Source organism: Antechinus flavipes, chromosome 6 (assembly GCF_016432865.1).
Source record: "Antechinus flavipes isolate AdamAnt ecotype Samford, QLD, Australia chromosome 6, AdamAnt_v2, whole genome shotgun sequence".
Classification (NCBI taxonomy): Eukaryota; Metazoa; Chordata; class Mammalia; order Dasyuromorphia; family Dasyuridae; genus Antechinus; species Antechinus flavipes.
Genome location: NC_067403.1, coordinates 199,059,083 through 199,084,359, shown reverse-complemented (window position 1 = coordinate 199,084,359; position 25,277 = coordinate 199,059,083). Strand labels below are relative to the sequence as shown.

General features: G+C 46.3%; 1 protein-coding gene and 1 long non-coding RNA gene across 3 annotated transcripts in view; both read left to right on the top strand.

Moving 5' to 3' along the window:
* The window catches only part of FGFRL1 (fibroblast growth factor receptor like 1), a 134,161-nt gene that overhangs the window by 76,610 nt on the left and 32,274 nt on the right, over positions 1–25,277 (top strand). The window lies entirely within an intron of this gene.
* On the top strand, positions 18,914–24,268 carry LOC127540957 (uncharacterized). Its single transcript, XR_007948324.1, has 2 exons — positions 18,914–20,664; positions 21,493–24,268. It is a non-coding gene; the product is annotated as an uncharacterized LOC127540957 (long non-coding RNA).

Below are 25,277 nucleotides of genomic sequence, written 5' to 3'. Positions count from 1 at the left end.
CATTGGTGCTGTAGGTGGTTGAGACGGTTCTCAGTGTCAAGGAACGGCCAGTATTGAGGGCTGCAGAGCGGTAACGGGGAGGGGGATAGAGAATGCACACAAAGCATTATATTGTGGAGAAACAGGCTGAGACGGTGGAGGCAAGGCCAGTCACTTCTTGGGAGGGGATTAGGGAAGTTTTAACTGTACCTGGAAGGGAGGGTAGGCATTTGAAGGAGAATGGGGGGGGAAATTTGTGACATTTTGTGGTGGATGATAGTGTGCTCAGAGCAGCCAGAGCACAGAGTTCTGGTGGGGAGTAATTTCAGATAAGCCTGAAAGGCAGGATGGTGCCACACTGTGAAGGGCACTGAATGCCAGTTTACTCAACAACCGATTGGAAGCCAGGGAAGGTTTTGTGTCTCCCTTATCTGGCTTTCTTGTCTCTGGATCTCCAGATCACGAGGCCCATGGGGTGTCCCCTCAGGATTCCTAGCATCTTAGGGCCATCGAAGCTCGAGCTCAGCAGGGAAGTTAGAAATCATTCGCTCCATTTATTTTATACACGAGGAAGCGGAGAGATCCAGCCTTCTCCCCTCATGTGTCAGGGCCGAGAGCCTCTAAAGGCCAGCGGCAGAACGCCAGCCTCCTCCTCAGCTGACCTACGCAGCCCTTCTGGACACCTGATGCTCCTGCTCTCCTCAGACTCCTCAGTTCCGACACGGAAGCTCCCCTGCCCGTGGCAGCAGCCCTGGGTGGCGAGGCAGGAAAGCTGGCTTCCCTCCCCGCGCAGACTCCAGCTGGCTGTGTGACCTTGGGCCAGCCCCTTCCCTGCCCTCCCTGCCTGCCTAGGGAGGCTGGGCCAGACGAGATGCCTCCAGAGCTCTCCCTCCCGGCTCCCCTTCCTTCCGCCGGGACCTCTCCGGCTCCTGTTCCCAGCCAGGCCGAGGGAGCGGTTTTTTATGTTTTCGGTTTTTCACAGCTTGTTCCGCCGTCAGCGCCATTTGATGCGAGGCGCATGGGGGAGCGTTTTACACGAGAAGGATCATCCCTCTTCTCCCCTTTTATGATCTGCACAAGGCGCTCGGAGCGGCAGCCACCAGCAAACATCTGTTTGCTCTCGCAGAGGCTCCCGCTGCCGATTCCGAGGGCTTCGTGTTGTGGGTGGAAAAAAACCAGAGGCCGTACAGTGGGACAATGTGGTTCGCATTAGTGTGTTCCAGTGAACTTGTCGGCCCGTGGCCCAGCGTCTCGAGATAGGGAGAGCAGTTTCTGGCTGGCTGGGGAAGGGTGGTTCAGCGAGATGAGAGGAAGGAATAGGGAGCTCAGGATGTTTAGGTTTGAATCCCAGCCCCGGCACTTGCCCCCTCTGTGACTCTGCTGACTCAACCTCCCTGAATTCTGGTTTCCTCCTATAAAATGGGGATAATAACCCCAGTACTCCCTGCTTTACAGGGCGGTTGTAAGGAATGTCCTCTGTAAACCGCCATAGAAACGCGAACAGTTCCTACTGTTATTAGTGATCGCTTAGTCAACCCTTTCATTTTCTAGAGCAGAAAACTTAGATTCATAAAAAAGGAAGTGATTGAGAGGATCATGAAACCATCAGTTCTAGAGCCGGAAGGGGTCTCGGAGATCACCCAAGCCAAGGCGCTCATTTTTTCAGAAGAATCACCCGAGGCCGGGACGAAACCCCGCTTGGGGAAATGACTTGGCCGAAGTTTGTTGTTGTTCAATCATGTCTGATTCTCTGTGACCCCTTTTGGGGTTTTCTTGGTGAAGGTATAGGAGGGGTTGGCCATTTCCTGCTCCAGCGCATTTTACAGAGAAGGAAACCGAGGCACGAAGGACTTGCCCAGAGTCACACAACTAGAATGTCTGATTCTGGATTTGAATTCAGGTTTTTCTGGCTCCGGGCCCAGGGCTCTCTGTATATACCACCTAGCTGTGCTGGCCAGTTATACAGCCACAAATTAATGTTAGAAGGTCAACTAGACCCCACTGATTAGTACCTTTCACCAACATTGGAGCCGTTGCTGAATGTGAAGGCAATAATACAGTATCCCATTGGCTCTATCCTTTTCAAGGTGGGAAACCTTCAGTTTTCTTGGCTTTAATTCCCTGAGAGGGAAATTGGGGCACATAAGAAGGAGACGTCTCTTTGGGAGGATTTGTGAGTCAGCTGCCAAGCCAGTCGCATGAGACTCACTGAGGGTCCTGCCGTCCTGAAAGCCTCGGTCCTTTCTTCTGCTCTGGGTCAGAGTGAGGTGCGGAGAGCACTTCTACAGTTTCTTATGGTTTTTATAGGGAAAACTTCCGTTATCAGGGAATTAGAGCAGGGGAGAGCCACTTTCCCTCTGTGTGAGTGCAGAGCTGGGAGAGGGCTGGTTGAAATCAGATGAGCCAGTGTTCCAGGGTGTCTGGAAAGGACCCGGAGGAAAGAAAGATAGAGAGAAGTCCCATATTGGCAGGCCTTGAATGTCAGGCTAATTAAGAGGGATATTTCCTAAAGACGTAAACACGTCGTCCTTCCCGTGCAGTGTGAATGGCATTCCTCTTCCTGCGTCCAGCATCGGCTCCCCGGCTTTCAGACCGGGCCGGGCAGTGTCCTGGCGTGGAGCTGCTGGCTCTGGCTGTGTCCCTGTGACCAGGCAGCCTGGGCTGGGAGTGTAGGTACACAGCAGGGTGAGGCAGTACGAACGGGCCGGACTTGGGCGTCCAAGACTGCAGGTCTAACCCTGACTCTGCTTGTATCTCTCTGGTCCAGACGCTGGAGTTCGGTAGGTTTCACTTTCTCATGTGTCAGATGATCAATCAATAACTAATCAATAATGAATTCTCTATGAGAGATGGCTGGTCAAGAGATGACTATGAGCAGGATTACAGACATTACCCTGGTGTGAGAAATATAACCACCTGTGCGCATGTTTATACATGTATGTTGTAAAAATGCTTTCGTACACGAGCTTCAGAGAGAGCTGTTGCTATTATGATCCCCCTTTTATTGATGAGGAAACAGGGGCTTCCATAGAGAGATTGTGACTTGCTACCCAGATAAGAAGCATCAGAGGCAAGATTTGAACCCGGCTGCGACTTCCCAACTTCAGTCTCCTCTCCTCTCTGCTTGTGTGACCCTTTCTGAGATTATTTCACAAACTTAGATTCCCATTCCAGGGACCTGGGTCCAGAACCTTTCTTTGGGCCTCAGTTTCTTCTCCCTTTCGGGGCCTTTCCGACTCTTCATCTACAACCATAGTTTCCTTTTCCCAGATCAGAGCAGGCTGGGGCTGAGCCCAGCAGAGAGAAAAGAAGTTTCCGTCCTATTTCCAAACTCATTTCTCTTTTATGTTACTTGGTTGGGGAGTCAGAGGCATAAAACCTTTGGCCCGTTTCATTTGGTAAACAATCCTTTTATGAGATGCCTCATTTTCTGGGAGAGAAGTTAAGAACTCACCCCTGGGGAAGGGGGCAGGACTCAGCATTAGGCCCAGTTCTGACGCTTTTGGCCAACCCAGTGCAGTGAGCATTTATTATGTTCCTACTGTATGTAAGGTCTTACCTTCGGGAGAGTTCTTAGCCTTTTTTAGTGTTACAGAATGCTTTGGCAGTCTGTTGACGCCTATGGAATAATTTTTTTCAGAATAATGTTTTTAATGCATAAAGCAATGTACATAGAATTACAAAGGAAACCAGTTATGCTGAAATACAGTTATTGAAATGTTAAAAAAGCAATCTGACAGCACACTTATGTTTGAGAACTCCAGGCCTCCAAGCACGGGTGTCTGCAGACCCTCCAGCAGCCAATCCTGCGTCTTCCCTCTTCCCAGGATTGTGTGTGAGCAAGGGCGCTCGCGCTGGCACTGACAGGGGCACGAGCTAGTACCCTCACACGGTCACAGCCCCCTCACCCACGGTGCCTTTTGTGCCCACGAGCCACACACACACAGGTACCCACAGCAGCACATGTATGCTGACAGCCAGCCCCATTCCTGCTCAGAGATAGGCCTTTAGCTGGATCATAGTTGGGTACTCTCAGAAGCAGTCATCCAGGCACCGGTGTCTCTGCTTTATTTCTCCCCCTGTGTGTACAGTATTACCATGGCCCCCTAACATCACACCCATTCCTGGGCCTTGTAGGAGCCCTTATCCCCCAATACTGCCCTTGGCCCTGCCCTTTGTCTTCTGGACTTTGTAGGAGCCATTGCCCCCCAATACTGCCCCTGCCCCTGCCCTTTGTTTTCTGGACCTTGTAGGAGCCATTGCCCCCCAATATTGCCCCTGCTCTATGCCCTTTGGACCTTGTAGGAGCCATTGCCCCCCAATACTGCCCCTGCCCCTGCCCTTTGTTTTCTGGACCTTGTAGGAGCCCTTACCCCCCAATACTGCCCCTTCCTCTGCCCTTTGCCCTCTGTCCTTTTTGATCCCCATTGATCAATATTGACTTTATTTTGTTTACTCCATTTCAGAACAGCTTGTGATCTTTCTTTGGGTGGGTGACGGGAGGAGAGGTTTGGGGGGAGGTTACTCTGGTGTCGAATGGTAGCTGAGTTATGAGAAGATGTTGTTTCTTTGCCTTTGGATGCCCATGCCCAGCCCAGGTCCTGGTACACAATAGGTGATTAATAAATACCCCCCCCCCTTAGTTCCCGAGTGTGTATGGAAGTGCACTTGGGGGTGCTGTGGCTGGGTCAGTTAGCTCGAGTGTGTGTTTATGTAACTGTGATTTTCTCAGGCTGAGGGGTAACGACTCCCATCCTGCAATATCCAGCTGCCCTGAATATTTGTCAGTGGTTAGAAGGGTGATTGATTTCTCCTCCCTCTCCTACTCAAAACAGACACACAGGCCAAGGTTGCTGGCCCGTGGAGGATCGGGCTGGGCCGGGCGAGGAGGGAGGGGAGGAGCGGAGGCCCACCTCTTCCCGTTCCCAAGGACACCCCAACTCTGGCCTGGGCCAGCTTCCACCTCAGTGACAACCTGGAGGTGGAAACTGTTAGGAACGAAGCCGCTCAGACTCCGTGGCTGCTCCAGGGATGGGGATTTTCACAGTGATGTTTCATGGGGGATATCCCAGGGACACTCAGAGTGGAGGGGGTGGGGGATGCACATGGGTGGTCTGGGGGGGTTCTCACAGAGGTGAGAAGGGGAATTTCAAGCTCTTGAGCAGCCATAAGCGGATCCCTTTCTGCCGAAAAGCACAGCCTCGACTTCTTAAAAGAATCACAGCGAGCCAGGAGAAAGGGTCTCGGGGACCCTCTGGTCCAACCCCCACATTTTACAGGAGTGGAAACTGATGCCAGATGAGGAATGTGACTTTCCAAAGTCACACAGTTCGTGGCACATTGGGAACTAGGTCTAGCTTCCCCTGCCAGATGTTCTTTACTGTATCCAGAATGCACTTAAGATGCTCTGTAAATATTTGTTTTTTTAAAAATCATTTTGTTTCTAAATTTATTATTTATTTGAGCATTTTTTTTTTAAATTTTGAGTTCCAAACTCTCTCTCTCCTTCCCCTCCCCACTGAGAAGGCAAACAATATATGATAACAATTGTTCTGTAAATATTTGTTAATCCTTCTGTCTTCCCCAGACTGAAAGCTCCCCATGTTCAGGGGCTGGATCTCTGCCTCCTTTGTCTTTCCAAGATGGAGCGTTCTCTAAGGACAAGGTCTAGGTCTCTTATTTTCAACCTGTTGCCACTGGCAATAATTCAGTATCTACTAACTGCATGGCACTGTGTTAAGCTCTAGGTTTAAAAATTCAGTTCAACCTATATCTCTACCATGTTTAACATATGTTGGACTTCTTGCCATCTAGGGGAAGGGATGGAGGAAGGGAGTGGGGAATTAGAACACAAGGTTTTGCAAGGGTTAATGTTGAAGAATTATCCATGCAGATGTTTTGAAAAATTTTAGTTAAAAAAATCAGTTCAAACATTTCTTGAGCTCCTACTATGTGCTAGATGGAGGGGCTATAAAGATAAGGAAAAAAATACCCTTCCTTCTCTCAAGGAGTTGATATGTGTGTGGGAGAGACTGATAAAATGTGGCACCTGATTGGATTTAGGGGTAGAGGTAAAGGAAAGGAGCAAATTACTAATCCCCCCAAATTGTTTAAGTGGGCTGACTGGGAGGATGCTCAGTATCAATACTAAACAACAGGGGAGTTTGGGAAGATGATCAGAAGATAACGAATTCCTTTTTGGACGTGTTGCATTTGAGATCACAGTGGGAGAGATCTCAGGCAGGCAGATGATAGAGAGATGAGGGCTGCTGTCTGCGTTAGGAGGTGACCACCGGACCTGTGGGAAGAGATGAGGTCCCCGAGAGAGAGCAGAGAAGTGAGATCAGGACAGAACTTGGGTGACAGCTTATGCGTCAGAGATGAGGTGGCTCCTGAAATAGCCAGCGGGCTTGAGGCGGAGAGCTCAGTCCCAGAGGCCAGAGGAAGAGAGGGCATCCAGGAGGTGGAAGGGTTAACACTGTGGAGAGGCCATCGAGAGTGAAGAAAGACCCAAGAATGGAGAGTTCATAGTTTCCTGGAAGTCATCAGAGAACAGCTTCAGTGAAGAGGTAGCTTTGGAAGTCAGATGATAAGCAGCCAAGAAGTGAGAGGAAGGTGGGAAAATGGAAGCAAGAGTGTACAGGAGTTTGGCTGTGAAAGGAGGGAGACAGAGAACGATAACTTGAGGGGATGGGTAGGTCCAGTCAAGGGTTTTTAAAGAAGGGAGAGACTTGGGTCTGTCTGCACAGAGCAGAGCCAAGAGCAGCGAGGGAGATTGAAGGCAGGAGTGAAGGAGGAGTGGGGGGACATGGGACTAGCCAAAGCTCCAGCAGAGATGGAAAGAGATGGGATCAAGACTCGAAGACAGCCCTTCAACTACTCTGCACCAAGTCACTTCTCCAGCCAATGAAGGTCCCCAGGGCAACCAGATGATTTTGTAGGAAAGCGTTCTTCCGTCCCCCTGTCACGTGGGTCACCTCCTTTGAGAAGGTTCTGCTCAATCAACAAGCCTTTATTGAGCACCTACTGTGTGCCAAATGTTTAGCCTTAGAATGTTAAACCAAGAACAGGTGTTTTTTTTTTTTTTTACAGAGGGAACAAATTTGGACTCAGTGTTAGGAAGAACTTCCTAAAAATTAGAATTGTCTCCAAGTATTATGCACTACTCTGGAGATCCTGGATTCTGGAAACCAGATGTCCACTTGTAGGGAATGTTGATTTTGTTCCGTCATTATTTAGTCATGATTGACTCTTCATGACCCCATTCGGAGTCTTCCTGCCAAAAAGATACTGGACTATTTGCCAAGCTCACTTCACAGATGAGGAAACTGAGGCAAATAGGGTTAAACCATCTGTTTAGGGTCACACAAGGAGAAAATGTCTCAAGTTAGAGAAGTGTTTTTCTGCTCTATCCACTGCCGCTAGAACTAGATTAGGGATCCTTAGCTCAGAGTCTCTGAACTTTTTATACACACACACATACATATGTATATAGGTATGTATGTGCATTTGCGTGCCCAATTTAATACAACTGCTCTCCTTCAGAATTTATCTTATGCATTTAAAAACATGATGCTGAAAGGGCCCCTCCGAAGAGGTCCATGACATAGGATGTGAAGAACTCCTGTTTTAGAGGGTCCCTAGTGTTGCTTCCAACTCTGAGTTTCTGAGAACCACATGAAGCCCCTTTCTTGGGGCTGATCCATTTGTTCATTTCTTCACCACACACTCACAGAGGGCCCACTGTGGGCTGATCTGTGCACGCCCTTGGGGGAGCCGCGGCCAGGTAGGATCGGTCCGAGCTGTGAGGGGGCCCAGGGCATCCTGAGACAGAATTGACTAGAGAGCCAGGCCGGTGTGGGAAGGCCCGTGAGAGACACAGCTGGGTGCTTCTTAGAGGAGGCCGTGGTGAAGTGGGAGAATCGGCTGCCTCAGGCTACCTCTGTTGCTCAGCAGTGTGACCCTGGACAAGTTTATTCTCCCCTCTGGCTCTTAGTTGAGGGAAGGAGATTTAATTTCTAAGGGTTTTCTTTGATCTTTTCTTCCAGACCTTTTTGCTTTGGGGATGAGGAAGGGAGGAGATATCATAGAAGCTGAGTTTCAGCAGGAGAAATATGGGGTTGATGGGACATCCTAGGTATAGGGGACACAGTGAGCCAAAGCACGGAGATGGTGGGTATTGAGGGGACGGCAAGTTGTGTGTTCTGATTGGAACACAGGATGTGTGAGGGGAGGTAGAAGGTGATGAGCTGAAAAGGTGGCTTGGGGCTCGATGCAGGGAGGCCTTGGGTGCCGGGCTCATACTCGGTGGTTCAGCACTGGGGGGCACTGCCTCCCTGGCAGGGCCAGCGGGGATGGGATCTGGGGCTTCTCTGGCAGCGGTTCACAGCCTGGCCCGACGCGGACTTGGTCGGTTTGTGCCGGCACCCAGCAGAATGTGATAGCTGGAGCCAACATCTGGGATTCATTGGTGGCGGGAAGCCTAAGCAAACACTAGGTACTTCCTCAGTCCTGGCTTCCCTCTCTGTTCTGGCTCCCGGCTGCCTTCCTTGCTGTCCTCGTGTCCGGAGAGAATTCGTTGATGACAATACCAGAGTAAGGAGTGGGAGCCGCCACAGGGCCCTTCTCGGGGACCTGCAGCTCCTCCTCAGAGGGAACCTCCCTGAGCACGTGCTCCCTGAGCGCTCACCAAGACGTGGGGACAAGGACGGGGTGAAGGGTGGAAGAGATCGAAGGCTCTTTTGGGGACATTCCTCTGCCCAGAAATCTTTCCTTGACAACACTGTTACTGTGGTTGCAATTCTAATTAAATATACCGCCATCTCTCCCTTCCTCCTTCTCTTCCTCCCTCCCTCTCCCTTCCTCCTTCTCTCTCTCTCTTCCTCCCTTCTTCCTCCCTCCCTCTCTCTCTCCCTTCCTCCCTCCTTTCTCCCCTCTCTCTCTCCCTCCCTCTCTCTCTCCCTCCCTCTCTCTCTCCCTCTCTCTCTCTTCTCCCTCTCTCCCTTCCTTCCTTCTTCCTTCCCTCCCTCCCTCCCTTCTTCCCTCCCTCTCTCCCTCCCTTCCTCCCTCCCTTCTCCCCTCTCTCTCTCCCTCTCTCTCTCTCTCTCCCTCTCTCTTCTCCCTCTCTCCCTTCCTTCCTTCTTCCTTCCCTCCCTCCCTCCCTCCCTCCTTCCCTCTCTCCCTTCCTTCTCTCCCTCCCTTCCTCCTTCCCTTCCTTCCTTCCTGAATGCCTACTGCATGTAAAATACTACCCTCAATACTGGGGATACAAGAATAGATGCGACTCAGACCTCATTCTCAGAGGACTTGGGGTTAGAATGACAGTCACCAAGTGCCTGGGTTCAAATCCAAGCTCAGCTCCTTATTACTTGTGTGTCCTTGAGAAAACCATTTAATTTCTAGATGTTTTTTCCCCATTCCTAAGGTGAGGGATGTTGGGTTAGAACAGAGCTTCTTAATTTTTGGTGTTTTGGGTTTTTTTTTTTTTTTTGCCAGACATATGTTAAAACTCATCACCCTTCTGAGACTAATGGTTTTAAGTGAATAAAATCAAATACACTGGATTATGCAGGAAACCAAATGCACTTGAAATCCACTGGGGATTATTTTTAAAATGTTCTAGATCCCAAGTTTAGAACTCCAAGGATAAACTCTATGTTCTCTTCTTGCTCAGTCCTGTGATAGCAGGCAGCGTGGCGTGAGGGCAAAGGAGAGCTCCAGCTAACATGGTTTGAGACACGCTGGGAGGAGGAAGAGGGCCCTTTTATGGGAGCTGCTTCTCAAGCACGGAAACACACTCTGGGAGATGTCTACAGGGGCCCCTGCCTTGTTTTCCAGCTTAGGAAATCTTATCCATCTTTTTAAGCCAGTGCTTCTGTGAAACCCTTCAGACTGAAATGGCCTCCTCCTCTTTTCCCGTCCTTCTCTTAGAATCTTCCTTCTCTTAGAATCTCTGCCTCTTCTTCCCTATTTCTTGTCTCTCACCATCATTCTGTCTTTGCCTTCTTTTATTCCTCAATGCGTTCACTGCCTTCTGTTTCATCTGCTTTTCTGGCTTCCCCTAATGTCCCATCTCCATTTCCTTTTCCTAATTTCTCTCTTTTTCTCTATGTCTCTGTGTCTGCCTTTTTGTCTCTCCCTCTGTCTCTTGCTCTCTGTCTCTGGCTCTCTCCCTTTCCCTCTTTCTCTTCTCTCTCCCCTTCTCTGTCTGTCTCCCTCTCTGTCTCTGTCTCTCAGTGTGTCTCTCCCTCTCTGTTTCTCCTTCCTCCTCCTCCTCCTTATCTCTCTGTGTCTCTGTCAGTCTCTGTCTCTCTCTTCCTCTTTTTTTTCCTCTCGCTTTTCTCCCATCTTTTTGTCTCTGTCTCTCTCTGTGTATCTCTTCCTCTCTGTTTCTCTCTCTTCCTCTTCCTCCTCTCTCTCTGTCTCTCTCTCTCTCTCACTCTCACTCTCTCTCTGTCTCTTTCTCTCCCTTTCTCTTTGTCTCTTTCTGTCTCTGCCTCTCTTTCTCTTCCTCTTTCTTTGTCTCTCTGTCTTTCTGTCTCTCTCTCCCTCCCTCCCTCCCTTCTTCTCTTCCTCCTTCCCTCCCTCCCTATCTTTTTATCTCTATCTCTTTCTGTCTCTCCCTTTTCCCTGTACCCCGATCTCCATCTCTCTCTTCCCACCCACCCTAAAAATAGCCCCATGGCCCTGGGTTGGCCTAGGAGCCATTTCCTCTTGCTGCAGAGCATCAGCCCAGGGAGGGAGAAGGGAAGAACCACCCCATTGTGCAGCTGCTAGAGAGAGAATGTAAAGAATTCTGGGGCCAGCTCTGCTTGGACTGGACGGCCGGGACTCGCAGGAATGTAGCGTGTAGGTCCAGCAGCGTTCCCTCTCCCCGTCCTTCTCTCCCTCCCTCCCCAATTGCCTCCCTGCCTGCCTGACAGAGCTCCCTGGGAACATGCCTCCCTGAAGTGGGAGAGTGCTTCATGAAATAGGGAGCCTACCCTTTGCCTAAATGCACACACACGCACACACGTACACATATACACACTCACACGCAAATAGACACGTGCACACAGATTTGCATTTTGTTTTGAGAAAGAAATGGTCCACAGGCTATTGTGGGAGCCTTAAATGCGTCTGTCTTTTAACCAGATGGGGCAGTAATGAAAAATTTGAAAGAATGAGAAAGTGGAAAATGAAGAAGGCCCTTGTTCTGAGGCTGGCGGCACGAGCCTCTCTTCTACCATTCCAAAATCACCCCGTTGTTTTTTTTTTTTTTTTTGCTGAGGCAAATGGGGTTAAGTGACTTGCCCAGGGTCCCACAGCTAGGAAGCATTAAATGTCTGAGGCCAGATTTGAACTCAGGTCCTGCTGACTTCAGGGCTGGTGCTCTAGCACCAACTAGCTGCCCTCCCCATTGATCTTTTGACTGGCTGGGTCCTTGGCTTGGTCACCACCCATTCACTGAGAGACTTTGGATAAGGGTCTTTCTGGCCCTCAGTTTTCTGAGCTATTAAATAAGAGAGCAGGACTGGGTGATAGAGCTGTGAATGGTGCCGTGGATAGAGAATTGGAATTGGGTCAAGAAGACTGGGCACTCAGGTCCTTCCCAGCTTTGTGGCCCCGGCAAGCCATTTCTCCTGTCCCTGCCACTCTCTGATGAAGATGCTGTGCTGGGTTGTCTCCATTAGCTGGCCCAGCTCTAGACCTCATAGACATTTGCTAAACGGCAGTCCTGTACTCTGTGCTGGGGGAGGTGCAAGGGTGGATACAGCTCAGCCCCTACCCCAAGGAGCCACGGAGCTTTTCTTTCCTGAGCACATTCCCAAGCTTCTTCATAATGAGGCAGGGATAGAAAGAACTGGGACTTGTGGTCAGAGGTTCAAATTCTGACTCAGTTCCTTGTTGCCTGTGATCACGGGAATCCAAGCTCAGCTCCTTATTACTTGTGTGTCCTTGAGAAAATAATTTAATTTCTAGATGTTTTATTCCCCATCCCTAAGGTGGGGGATGTTGGGTTAGAACTTCCCTTTTTTGAACCCTGGTTTCTTCCTCTCCAAATTGGGGGGACAGGGAGATGGGCACGTTGGCGCTTTCTGAGTTTCCCACCTAAGATTTTTAGTTCTGAGAACAGGTGAACCCTGGGCAAATGCCTTGCTTGGCTCCCAAGGTACCAATCTGCCCTGACCAGAAAGGAAAGGACCCCGCTTCGCTGTAGGCCCTGGCTGGGGCCCGGCTTCTCCTCAGGCTCACCCGTCCGGCCCAGCTGCCCAGCGCTCCAGCAGCACGTGGTCTTGGCTCCTCCCGGGTGACGACATGGAGCCTTTGCCAGGTGACACCTGGAACGTGGTGACCTTAATGGAGCTGCCAGGAAACTTCAGGCTCTTAGGCCAGTTTCTAAGTTTAAAGCCTCTCCCAGGCCTCGAATGCCCAGTGCCTTTTTCTGGATGGCGTGTCAGCTCTGCACCGGCGGGATGAGAAGCATTTTTGATGATTGTGGGCTTTATATGAAAGAGGTTCTGATAGATGCACTTGGAGGCAAATCAGCTCAGAGATGTATAAACCAGAGCAGAGACTTCCTGGGAGATCTCAGGCATTTAGCACAGGGACTGACACACAGTAGGTGCTTAATAAATGTTTATTGACTGATTGACTCTGCCCCTTCACAATTCTAAGCAAAAAAAAAAATCAGTTTGATGATTGGTCGGTTAATTAGAACCTGCCATGTACAGGAGGCAGCTCCATGTATAGAGTCCTAGGTGTAGTGTCAGGAACACCTGAGTTCACACTTTGCCTCAGAACTTGCTAGCGCATACAGATTCTCAGAGTATCTCGGAGTGGGAAGCAGCACTAGAGACCCTCTCATCCAGAGATCCTTTATTCTTTTTTTTGCTAGTATATAATTTTTTAACTAATTGTTTTATTTTTTCTAGTTATACATGTATTTTAAAAATATACATTTTAAAATAAAAAACCAATAGATGTTTATTTTCAAAACATTTGCATAGATATTTTTCAACATCTTTGCAACATTGTGTTACGAATTTTTTTCTCCCTCACTTCGTCCCACCACCTCCCCTATATGGCGAGTAAGTATAAGTTAAACATGTACAATTCTTCTATATATTTCTACAATTATCATGCTGTATAAGAAAAATCAGATCAAAAGGGAAAAAATGAGAAAAAACAAACAGTGAGCAAATAACTCTAAAAAAGGTGAAAATATTATGTTGAGATCCACATTCAGTCTATATAGTCCTCCTTCTGGATGCAGATGGCTCTCTCCATCACAAGTCTATTGGTATTAGTCTGAACCACCTCATTGTTTAAATGAGCCACGTCCATCAGATTGATTATCATATAATCTTGCTGTTGTGTAGTGGTTCTATTCACTTCACTTAACATCAGTTTATGTTTCTGAAATCATCTTGCTGATCGTTTCTTACAGAATAATAAGATATCATAACATTCATATACCACAATTTATTCAGCCATTCTCCAACTGATGGGCATCTACCCAGTTTCCACAAATACACATTTCTTTATGAATCATATTGGGAGAGAAAAATCATAACAAAAGGGAAAAACTATGAGAGGAAAAAAAATAAATAGAAAAAAATGAACATAGTATGTGTTGATTTACTTTCAGCTTCCATAATTCTCTTTTTGGATACAGATGGCATTTTCTATCCAAAGTTTTTTAAGATTGTTTTAGATCACTGAACCACTGAGTCTTCTCATATTGATCATCACTAATCCAGGGATTCTTAACCTCCTGTGTCATGGACCTCTTTGGCAGGTCTAGTGAAGCTGAGTGATCTTGGGCAAGTCACTTCAGCTGCTTCAATCAACTGGAAAAAGAAATGACAATTCACTCCAGTGTCTTTGCCAAGAAAATTACACAAACAGTATAGTTTACAGGACCATGAAGATACAAATAAATTCTGTCAAACATTTAAAGAACAATTAATTCCAATTCTATACAAACTATTTGGAAAAATAGGGGAAGAAGGAGTCCAACCAAATTCCTTTTATGATACAGATAAGGTACTGATACCTAAACCAGTAAGGGCCAAAACAGAGAAAGAAAATCCCTAATGAATATTGATGCAAAAAATCTTAGAAATAAAATATTAGCATGAGTCCTTGAAGAGTTAGACATGACTAACAAAAGTAACAACAACAACAAAATGTCCAGGTGCTCTGTTCTTCGTATGAGGGGGCAGGGAATATTTTTACTTTTTTTTTTTTTTTTGAGAGGCAATTGGGATTAAGCGACTTGTTCAACAGCTAATGAGTGTTAAGTGTCTGAGATGGGATTTGAACTTAAGTCATTCTGACTTCAGGGCTGTTGCTCTATCCACTGTGCCATGTAGCTGCCCCATCTTGGTATTTCTGAATTACATTGTGATGAGGGGGCTCTTAATCTGAGGTCTTTGGATTGATTTCTGGGATGAGGAAAACAAAATTATATCTTTATTTTTCCTAACCTCTAATTGAAATATGTCATTTCCTTCAATTGTGAAAGTAGGCAACAAACATTATTCTTAGAAGAGTGTTGCCAAATTGCCACTGAGGTCTGTGATCCAAAAAAGGGATGAATTTTGGTGTAATTGGGGGGAATGGTTTGCCATGACTCAACTGGCCTTAATTCATTGTCTAAAGTTCTTGTCATTGCTCTCTTCCCTGAGTATCTATGTTAGTGCCATGGAGGGGTCATAGGAACCAAAGAAGAAGGATTTAGAGCTAGTGGAGACATAGAGGTCATCTCATTCACTTCCCTCTCTTTCCAGCTGAAAAAAATGGAGGCCCTGAGAGATTAGGGGACTTTTGCTAACTAGGTTCCAGGCAGCTGTATGAGGATCAGATTCAGGTCTTCTGACTTTGAGATCTGCTGAGGAAACTAATGATCAGAGAATTAAGAAGTTTCTTTGAGATTACATGCTTGGAAATGTTGATTCTAGGACCAACATCCAGGTTTCTCTTTGCCATACTGTGTTATCAGAAAGGGCTTCTTGGAGGAGACAGGTGTGACATGAGTGTGATTGTTGGGAGACAGGTAGACAAAGCTAGATGGATACCATGGGATTAGACTATATGGAAAGTCTTGAATGCCGATTTCCCAGGTATATACCATAAGGCCAGTGTTTCTGTAAGCCTGCTCTCAGCCTGGGGCTTGAATTTGAGGCTTTTTCTTTTCTAAACTTTCTGAAAATTTTTTTTCATCTTAAGTACTTCATTGCTTATTGAATTTCAGTTGATCATTGAAAATCAAGTCAGCAGACATCTAGGAAGCACCTACTGTATGCCTGGTACTGTATTAAATACTAGAAAAGGAGGAGACTTTTTCTTCTTTAGTTATTTGAGTTGTATTTGACGTTTTGTGACTCCATTTAGGTTTTTTTTTGACAGAGATACTAGAATGGTTTGCCACTTCCTTCTCCAGCTCATTTTACAGATGAAAAAACTGAGGCAGACAAAGTTAAATCTCTTGCTCAGGGTCACACAGTTAGTAAGTATCTGAGGTGGAATTTCAATTCAGGTCCTCCTGAATTCAGGCTTGGTGTTCTAACCACTTCACCACTTAAAGAACCTTAGAAGTCATTTGATCTAATCCCCTTATTTTACAGATAAAGAAACTGAGGCATAAAGAGGGAGAAGGATTTATTTGCCCAGATAGAAAGTAGAGTCAGCAGGATTAAATGCAGATTCTCAGACTTGAGATCCAGTTTCTTTTTGAGCATACTAAGTTATCTGTGCCCCAGCTGGGAGTAAGGACATCTTGCTTTGAGTCATGCATCTTGCTATTGACCACTCTGTGGCCTTCAATGGATCATTTCTTTTGTTTAGCCTTCAGTTTCTTCCTTTGTTAAATGACAGCGTTGGGACTAGGTGACCTCTAGGAGGCTGTCCAATTCTGGTATTTTATTGCATCAGCCTCTGTCGGAACTATAGCATAGGGGAGGGGAGGGGACCCTGTGAGGATGAACCGGTGAGAGCTGTGCCAGAGAACTTGTTTAAAGCAAGCGATGTTATTTACACAAAGTGTCAGCTTAGAAATTCCTCCCTGGGGAAGCGGCATCCGTCATGGGGAGCTCTGCTGGGTGAGCTGATGGTCTCAGGCGTGGGTACTTGGCTTGGGCTGGACCATCTCTCCATGACAGATGTGGCTCAGGACCAGTCCCCTGATTGCCCACCTGTGACGTAAGCCTGGTGATGGATGGACTGCCAAACGCCGAGAGTGGAAAGCATCTGCTGTAGTGGGGAAGGATTCTGCCTGGAGACCTTGCTTCCTGACCCAGTTTCTCCCCAATGCTTTTTCAGCCCCAGGCCTTTTGCTTCTCCCTGATCTGACCCTTCCCCTTTGTGACTCATCACTAGCCTGGCATCCAGGCTTGCCCGATGCCCTGGGCTCTGATCGCAAATGTCCCTTCTCTCTTCTCCTGGCGCTCATTTGCAAGCTCCTCTTGGGCATCTGCTCTCTTGCGGTCCCTACAGACTGCATGCGTATGAGTACCTTTCTCCACAGGGGAAGAAGTCCTTATAATCATGTACCCGTGGTAGCCATTAGAGGTAGATATAATACAAGCAAACCCCAGGCCCAGATTAGATGTGCCTAAACTTTCCCAGCTGTCCCACACAGTTTTTTGATTTTTGGCCCATGATTTTGTCAGATCAGAGAAACACACAACATCCAGCTCTCTTCTAAATTCCTTTTTTTTAAACAGATGAAGAAACTGAGGCAGTGAAAATTCTAAGTTTTTGCCCTCCTGTGCTGCCTTGATTTTTACAGGTGCCCAGACCTGTCCTAACTACTCACTCTGCAGGACTGGACTCAGCCTCCTGCACTTAAGGAAGCTCCAAATTTATACTTAATCATAAGAACATAAATTTAGAACTGGAAGGAATCTTAGGGATCATCCAGTCCAGCCTGCTCATTTTACACATGGAACTGGACAACCGGAGGCTAAGAGGAGATGGGGCTTGTCCAAGCTTGTCCAGCTCTGAAGCGTCCAAGGCAGGCTTTGAACTCAAGGCCCCTTTACTTCTAATCTGGAGCTGTTTCTCTCATTGTGGAATCATAGATTTAGAGCTGGAAGGGATCTTAGAGGAAATCCATTGAGTCCATTTTGCATATAAAAAAACTGAGGCACAGAACAATTGGCTAAGTGATATACACAGAGCCTCATAACCAGGAAGCATCTTAGTTGGGATTGGAAGCCCTAGTGTTCTTTCTATAGGGCCTGCCTCTACAACAGAGTACTGGTTAGATTTCCCATCTCCTGACACTGTTCCCATCATCTTGGACAGTCATCATATTTCTTTTTTTTTTTTTTAAAGTGGAATAGAAACATATAGTTTATAGTTAAGTCAGTTGAAATTCAGTGTCAATGTATTTTTTTTTTAACCTGAGGCAATTTCCCTGAAGTCACACAGCTAGTATGTATTAAGTGTCTGAGACCAGATTTGAACTCAAGTCCTCCTGACTTCAAGGCTGGTGCTCTATCCACTGCATCACCTAACTGCCCCTTTCTTTTTTTTAAGCCTTTTATTTTCAAAACATATGCATTGATAGTTTTCGAAATTCACCCTTGCAAAACTCTGTGCTCCAAATTTTTTTCTCCTTCCCTTCCTCCTCCCTCCCCTAGACGGCAAGTATTCCAATATATGTTAAATACATCATCGTATTTCTATTGCATTTCCACGGTTATAATGGCACATCCTGGTGGTTCTCGAGTATAACACAGGGGGAAAGCACTTCATTTAGATTTCAAGGTCCTGGATTTAAATCCCAAACCTGGCACTTAACCCCCTTTGTTATCTTGGGCAAATAAACTCAAATGTCTGTGCCTCTGTTTCCTGATCTGTAGAATGAGGGGGTTGGACTAAGCCACCTTGCAGGTCCCTTTCAGCTCTAGGTCCCATGACACTATAGCAGGTAGTATCAGGATGTGACTGCTTCTTGCTGTTCCACCCTCTGTGGGCTAAGCCCTCTTCTGAAATGGGCATTTGATGGCCCACAGTTCTGGGAAGATTTCCTGGCTGCCCAAGGTCCTCCTTCCTCCTAGGGCCCAAGTAATATTTCTCCTTCTAGAGACTTGGGAAGGGGAAACAGGTGGGCCCTGAGAGGTTCTTGCCTGCCTAATGAAAGGCTAATTTGCTTGCATATAAATATTTCCCCTCATTCTCTTTGAAAACTTTGCAGAGGATAATTGGAGACTGATCAGGGATTAAGCAATCACATCTTTGCCAACATCTGGTTGGTTCGGTACTTGAGAGCTGAGAGAATTGCTCCGAAGATAGCTCTCTTTGTACCTCTCCCTTCCCCTTTCTCCTGTCTCTCTCTCTCTCTCTGTGTCTGTTTATGTGTCTGAGTCTCTGTTTTTGTCTCTTCACATTTCCCTCTCCCCTATCCCACAGAAGGCAGAAGGGAAAGTTACAGATCTGCTACTGGCAGACTTGCACTGAGCTTTTTCATGCCTCCTCTAATTCAGGGAAAGTTGCTTTTTAAAGCTTTTTATCCTCAGTTTGATGATTCTTTGAATAATTCGAGGCTTCAAACTGATGCATTGGAGTGAGTGCTAGATTAGAGATGGGAAATCAAGGTCTTCTGTTTTAATTCTGCCATTTCTTTTCTCTTTTCCTCAGTTTCTGTGTCTGATATGATATCCCATATGATAATAAACCTTCAACCTCTCAGTGTTATTGAAGGACTTAAGTGACATAGTGGATGGGGAGTATTGTATAATCATAAATTATTATTAACATGTCACCTGTTGGTAGCCTGTGGATCCCCAGGACTCAGGACAGAGGGAATAGAATTATGGAATCTCTTAGAGTTGGGAACAGCTTAACAACTTAAAACCCACCTATTCCAATGTATAGATGAAAAAAAATCCCCTCTACAGTCTACTTGAAAAGTAGTGTTTGGCTTTTGCTTAAAGATCTCTGGTGTGCAGGGGGTGAGGGTTTGTTAGTGAGACATGACTCACTTCATGACTCCATTTCTGGATAAAGCTAATTGTTAGAAAAAGTTTTTCTTTGCAGCAAACTTAAATTTGCTTTTTTTTAACTCCCTTGTGTAAAAGATCAAGTGTATACCTGCTCTGATGTAACAGTCCTTCACATGTATGAAGATACCTATGATCTCCCATCCCACCCAAAGTCTTTTCTTCTCCAGGCTAAATGTCTGTTGCTCCTTCAATTGAACATCATATGACATGACCTTGATGCCTTTCTCTAGACTCTGCCCAGCTTTTCCATCTCCTTCCTAAAATGGGAATATATAACTGAAGACAAATATTCCAGATGTTGGCTGGCTAGGACAGAGTATAGCAAGTCTGCCCAAACTTTATTCCAAGATTCTTCTCATGGTTGCCTCAGACCTCATCCACTTTGTGGTGTGCCATCTCCTACTGTGGACTCATGCAGACCTTGCAGTTCACTAAAATCTCCAAGTTCTCATTTTGCCAGGTCTCTCCGTCTTCATTTGTTGATTTTTTTTGAAACCATGCAAATTCATCCATTTATCCCTATCAAATTTCATCTTATTTGATTCAGTCTAAACATTCTAGCCTGTCTAGACTTTTTAGATAGATAATTTAGACATCATATTTATTAGTCACTTACTAGGTGTCAGGCACTCTGCTAAGTGTCAGATACAAATAGAAGCAAGTAAGACAGAAAGCAATTCCTGCCCTCAAGGAGCTTACATTCTAACACACACAGAGAATACATAAAGAGATCTTACAAGTGGATGGGAGTGTGCTTGATGAAGTTCATTTTTCTTTTTCCAGCTGTTTATGAAGGATCTTTTTAGTGCTGTGGTCTAGGCTTTGAGAGGGTCTTGTGGCTAGTAAATGTCAGATCTCTTTCCTTCAAATCCTGTAGCACACGCTGGTGAGATAACTGTGGCTACACTATGTGAGGTAGGAATATGGATAGAGAAGGACTGCAAGTTGGAGACTGCCATCTTGGAACGCAGTGATGATGGTTTGGGGAAAGCTGACCAATCCAGAGTCTTGTTTGACCTTCTCTATCTCTGTGGGTAACAGAACCTCTCATTTTAGGGATCCCATGGAGAGGTAGGAGGTGGCCCATTACAGGATTAGGATTGACTTATGTGATCTTGACTAAATTCGTTCCTTTCTCTGGGTCTCAGTTTCCCATCTGTAAAAGGAAAGGTTTGGGTTAGAACTAGATGGTCTCTAGGTTTCTTAGCAGCCAAATATCCCAGGATTCTAAGGGTAGCTTTGGGATGCCCCCCAGTTTTGAGCCATTGGGAAATCTTCATTTTACGTGTGGACATGAGAAGCCTGAGCAGTTTTCCTGCGCTCCTCGTTCCCCCAGTCCCTCTCCTTGTAGAGGTAGCCAACTTCCAGCCTATTTTTGAAAGGCTCTGTCGCAGGGAGGGCCCTGGCTGTGATCTAACATCCGAGGAGAGCGGGTGGCTGCTGCTGAAAGACGCTGAATGCCTGGAAACGCTGTTACAATGAGTCACCACCTGATAACCTTACGTAATTGCACAATCCCAGAGTGGGCTGGACTCCAGTGTTTCCCTGCAATGGGCACCCTGGTAGGCACCCAACCTCCCCATCGACTCGAATTTTCCCAAAGTCTTAGGGCTTCCAGATACAGACTAGGTGGGAGTTGGGCCAGCCAGGTGTCCGTCCACAGAGTGGTAATGATCATTGTGGCCTTCATGTGGTGAGAGGAGACTTTTTGGAGAGAGTGAGCTGAGTGTTAAATCATCACCAATCTGGTATCCTCTGAGGCACTTGTAAAAATTCTTCCACTCCTTCTTCCCAAAAATAAGAGTCCCACAAAACTCAAAGTACCTCAGCTTTCAGGAGGATCTAGGGCATGTGCTTTTTCCAACTGCATGGAGAACCAGAAGAGGGTGAATAGATGAATAAAAACACACTTATTAAGTGCTTATTATTCATTAGGCACTGTGCTAAATGCTAAAGTTGCAAGGACAAAAAGCACAGTCAGTCTGCCCTTAAGGTGCTTAAAGAGACAGGATTTGTCATCTACTTGTGTCTTGTAGTTGTCCTTCCAGCCTCACCTTCCCTAGACCCTTCCAGAGTCAGGGAGCTTCACTTCTTCAACTTCAGCAAGTGTCTGTATGCCAGACACTATGCTGGATGCCAGGGCTACAAAAGCAGAAGTGAAATAACCTCTACCTTCAAAGAACATCTTGTCTAACCAGTTGGGGACCGAGTCCATGGCAGGGCACACAACATAAGCAACATTAAGTAAATAATAATAAAAGTAAGCAACATTACTTGTTTGTAGGGGAGGATGGTTTGAGGAGGTAAAGAAGGGATCCAAACACAATTCTTTAGAAAAATTTGAGATCACTAAACTGAGCACATCAGGGATGGCTTCTTGGAGAAGGTGGTACCTGAGTTGGAGGACATCCCAGGGAAGAAAATAATTTCTAGATGTACAGGAAAAAACGAAGTGTGCCAAATAGTTGGTCAGCCAGCTGTCCTTCCACAAAGTGGTAATGATCATTGTGGCCTTCAGGGGGTGAGAGGAGACTTTTTGGACAGTGTAAAATCATCACCAATCTGGTATCCTCTGAGGCACTTGTAAAAACTCTTCCACTCCTCCTTCCCAAAAATAAGAGTCCTACAAAACTCAAAGTACCTCAGCTTTCAGGAGGATCTAGGAGTCAGGAGTAAGCAAAACAAGACAGGAGAACCATTAGCAGTCTTCTTCAGAACAACAGAAAGGACAGGTAGGTGTCACAGTGGATGGAGTATGATCCTGGAATCAGGAAGACCTGAGTTCATTTGCCTTCAGATATTTGACTGTGTGACTCTGGCCAAGTCACTTAACCCTGATTACCTCACCAAAAAGAAAGTAAGGAAAGAAGGAAGGAAGGAGGGAAGGAAAAAAAAGAAAATCAGAAGGGGGAAGTGGAATGAAATAAGTCTGGGTAAGTTGGGTAGGGATTTAAATGCCAGACTCTGGAATTTGTGTTTCATCCTTCAGACAGTAGAGAACCATTGAAGGCTTTTGAGCAGAAGAGGGCCACAGTCATACCTGTGCATTATGGTGGAAGATGATTTTGTGAGATTTGTGATCAACTGACTAGAAAAAGGAAAGGGAGGGAGACCAATTAGGCCATGTCAGTGGTCCACGTGAGACATGATAAAAGCTTAGTCTAAGAGTGAGAAGTGAGAAGAAGGGACTTGGTTGGAGGAATATTGCTGAAAAGCAGCTGCTAGGCTGACATAAGATGTGGACAGTGGAGAGGGGTGTTGAGAATAACTCTGAGATTTCAGACTTGGGTGATTTGGAGAACAAAATTAGTTATTGCATTGGTAAACATTTTCAGGTCTTTCAAAGATATTTGTTTTTATGTATCGCGGTAATTATAAAATGATTCTCCTGGTTCTGCTCACTGCACTTTTCATTGGTTCATATAAACTTTCCCAAGTTCCCTTTCATCCCTTTCATCATTTCTTGTAGCACAATAGTATTAAAATAGGAATCATAGCCCTTCTTACAGCGTGGTTTGATTTGGAGGAAAGTGCTTTAGAAAGTGTAAAATACCATATAAACACAAGTGATAATGATTGGTCGATTGGTGACTGGGCTGACTTTAGAGGCTCTTCCCAACAATTTAGTCTCTCAAGGATTTTACTTCCAAAACTCATCTTATTCTTGAGGAAGAAGAAACTGGGAAAAGCATGCAAAGTCTGGGAGTTCCTCTCCATACCCTTCCAGAGTGAATTTCATGGAGAACATGTGTGAATAATTCTGGAATTCCTCCCCAGGCGGGGGACGGGCTGTCTCTAGTTACACCATTTGCAAAGGAGCAGTCATCCCACTCTGAAGTCAGATTGATCATGGAAAACAAGCTGTGTGCACCTTATTAGCATGCCCATTGGGGTGCTGGCCACTACCAGGTCAGCGGGGTGAGAGGGATGATGCTCACTAGCACTGGAAAGGAGCCTCTTGTACTAGACGTGAATCCGTTGTGAATCAGCAGTGTTACTTGGCAACCAAAAGAGCAAGAGCCATGTTGGGCTGCATCAGGAGAGCCACGGTTTCCAATAGGAGAGAATCATTAGTCCTAAGGTCATCCACTCTGGTCAGATCATCTCTACAATAGTCCTCTATTCTGGTCAGATTATCTCTAGAGACTTGTGGTCCTCTGGGGCACTGTTATTTCAGGAAGGATGTAAACTAGAGCGTGTCCAAAGGAGAGTCACCAGTAGGTGAGATGACTGGAGATGAGGCCATAGGAGGGTAAGTGAAGGGAGTTAGGGCCATTTCTCAAGAAGGGAAGAAGGGCTGATAGGAAAAGAGGCATTAGCCTTCTGATTAGCTCCATGGGACAGAACCAGTTGGTGGGTGTGGGAAGATCTTGCAAAGGGCCAGAGCCAGAACTTGGGTCAAGTGGAATGGGTTGCCTTGGGAATGAGCTTCTCTTTTTGAACACTTGAATGTCTTCAAGTAAAGGCAGGATAATCATTTGTAGGACATGATGTTGAGAGGACTCTTCTTTAGTAACAGATTGGACAAGATGACTCCTAGCCTGAAATTCTATTATTTCCTCTCTGGTTCTAAATCATCTGGAAGAGCAAAATCCCATCAGAGAACCAAATTTGGTCAGGGAGATTATCCCTTGGCCAGAATTGCATCAGAGCTGAAGGGTACCTTAGGGATTAATTTTGTAGGGAAGGGAACTGAGGATCAGAGATGGGAAGGGGCCCTGTCTGGACTCAGTATGGCACAGAGGAGAAAGCTCTGGGGCTCAGGGTCTGAGTGACACTCTCTTGTTTTCCAGCTATGTGGTCTTGGGTAATTCCATTAATCTTTTCTCACTTTCAAGTTTCTCTGTAAGATGAGGATAATGGTGCCTCCCATATCTGCCTCATAGGGATGTTGGGAGGAAAAATGTTTTGTAAAACCTGAAGAACTCTGCTAAAGGAAGGCACTTTCAACATTGTCAAAGACCATCTAGAGAGGGAGTGACTCATTCAGAACTAAGGGCTCTGGAAACTCAGCCCCTGGTTCTTCATCCTGCCTCAGATGCAATAGATTCCCGATCTGGGTTCAGTTAAGTCACCGGGGCAAACTGGAGATGTTAGCTGAGCATGGAAAATCCTAAGGTCCTGGCTCCCTTTAGACTGAGGTGGGCAGTGGAGAGGGAGTCAGGGATGGGTAGATGATGGAAGGTTTTGATTAGGGAGGTCATACTTGAGCTGGTAACTCCATGTAGATTTAAAAGGGATGCTTTAGGAGGAAGGAAGGAAGGAAGGAAGGAAGGAAGGAAGGAAGGAAGGAAGAAGGAAGGAAGGAAGGAAGGAAGGAAGGAAAGAAGGAAAGAAAGAAAGAAAGAAAGAAAGAAAGAAAGAAAGAAAGAAAAAAGAAAGAAAGAAGGAAGGAAGAAGGAAGGAAAGAGAAGGGAGGAGGGAGGAAGGAAGGAAAGAGAAGGGAGGAGGGAGGAAGGAAGGAAAGAGAAGGGAGGAGGGAGGAAGGAAGGAAAGAGAGGGGGGAAGGAGGAACGAATGGAGGGAGGGAAGAGAAGAGAAGCAAAGAGATAAGAGACAGACTGAAAGAGAAACAAAGTTAGAGAGAGACAGGGCGCCTTAATGAAGTGATCTTTAGAAGTAGATGTTCAAATTCTGCCACTTACTGGCTGTTTGGCTATGAATTGTAGGAACATAAATAGGAAAGTGGGGGAAGGATGTGTGAGACAGACACAGAGACAGAGACACACACGGAAAGAGATAGACATGCAGAGATAGACAGATAAGAGATCCTTCAAATTCTTCCCTTTGGAGAAATGAGAGGCTTAGCGCTGTTTGCCCTGGGAAACGCTACAAAGTGTGGCAGCTACTTGTGTTCAGCTGGCAAAACCTCTGTAGTTGCTTTCTGGAAGACTCTGCCATTCTAGGTACCACCTCCTCCAAGAAGCTCCTCTGACCCCTGCCTGCAAGGAACTTTCCTTCTCTCCCTTCACTAACACAGAACTCATTTCACTGGGTAATTTTTCACCACATCTGCTTCTCTGTTCCCTGTGTGAGTCTACTCACAGACAGACTGGGAACTCTCTGAGGGCAGGGCCTTCCCTGCCCTGTAGCCGCCCCCACCGTTTGCTCCTTCAGAATGGGGCCTGGGTCTGTTCCTTCTGGCCTTCACTCCATCACCACCCCCATACCGTGAGATCCCTGCGGACAGAGGTCTGTTCCTCTGTTCTTGTAAAGAGATAGTACCTAACTTCTGTATGTGTTTATTTACCACACTTAATGGCTACTGCCTTGATTAGGAGCCCTTATCACGGTGCTGGAGAG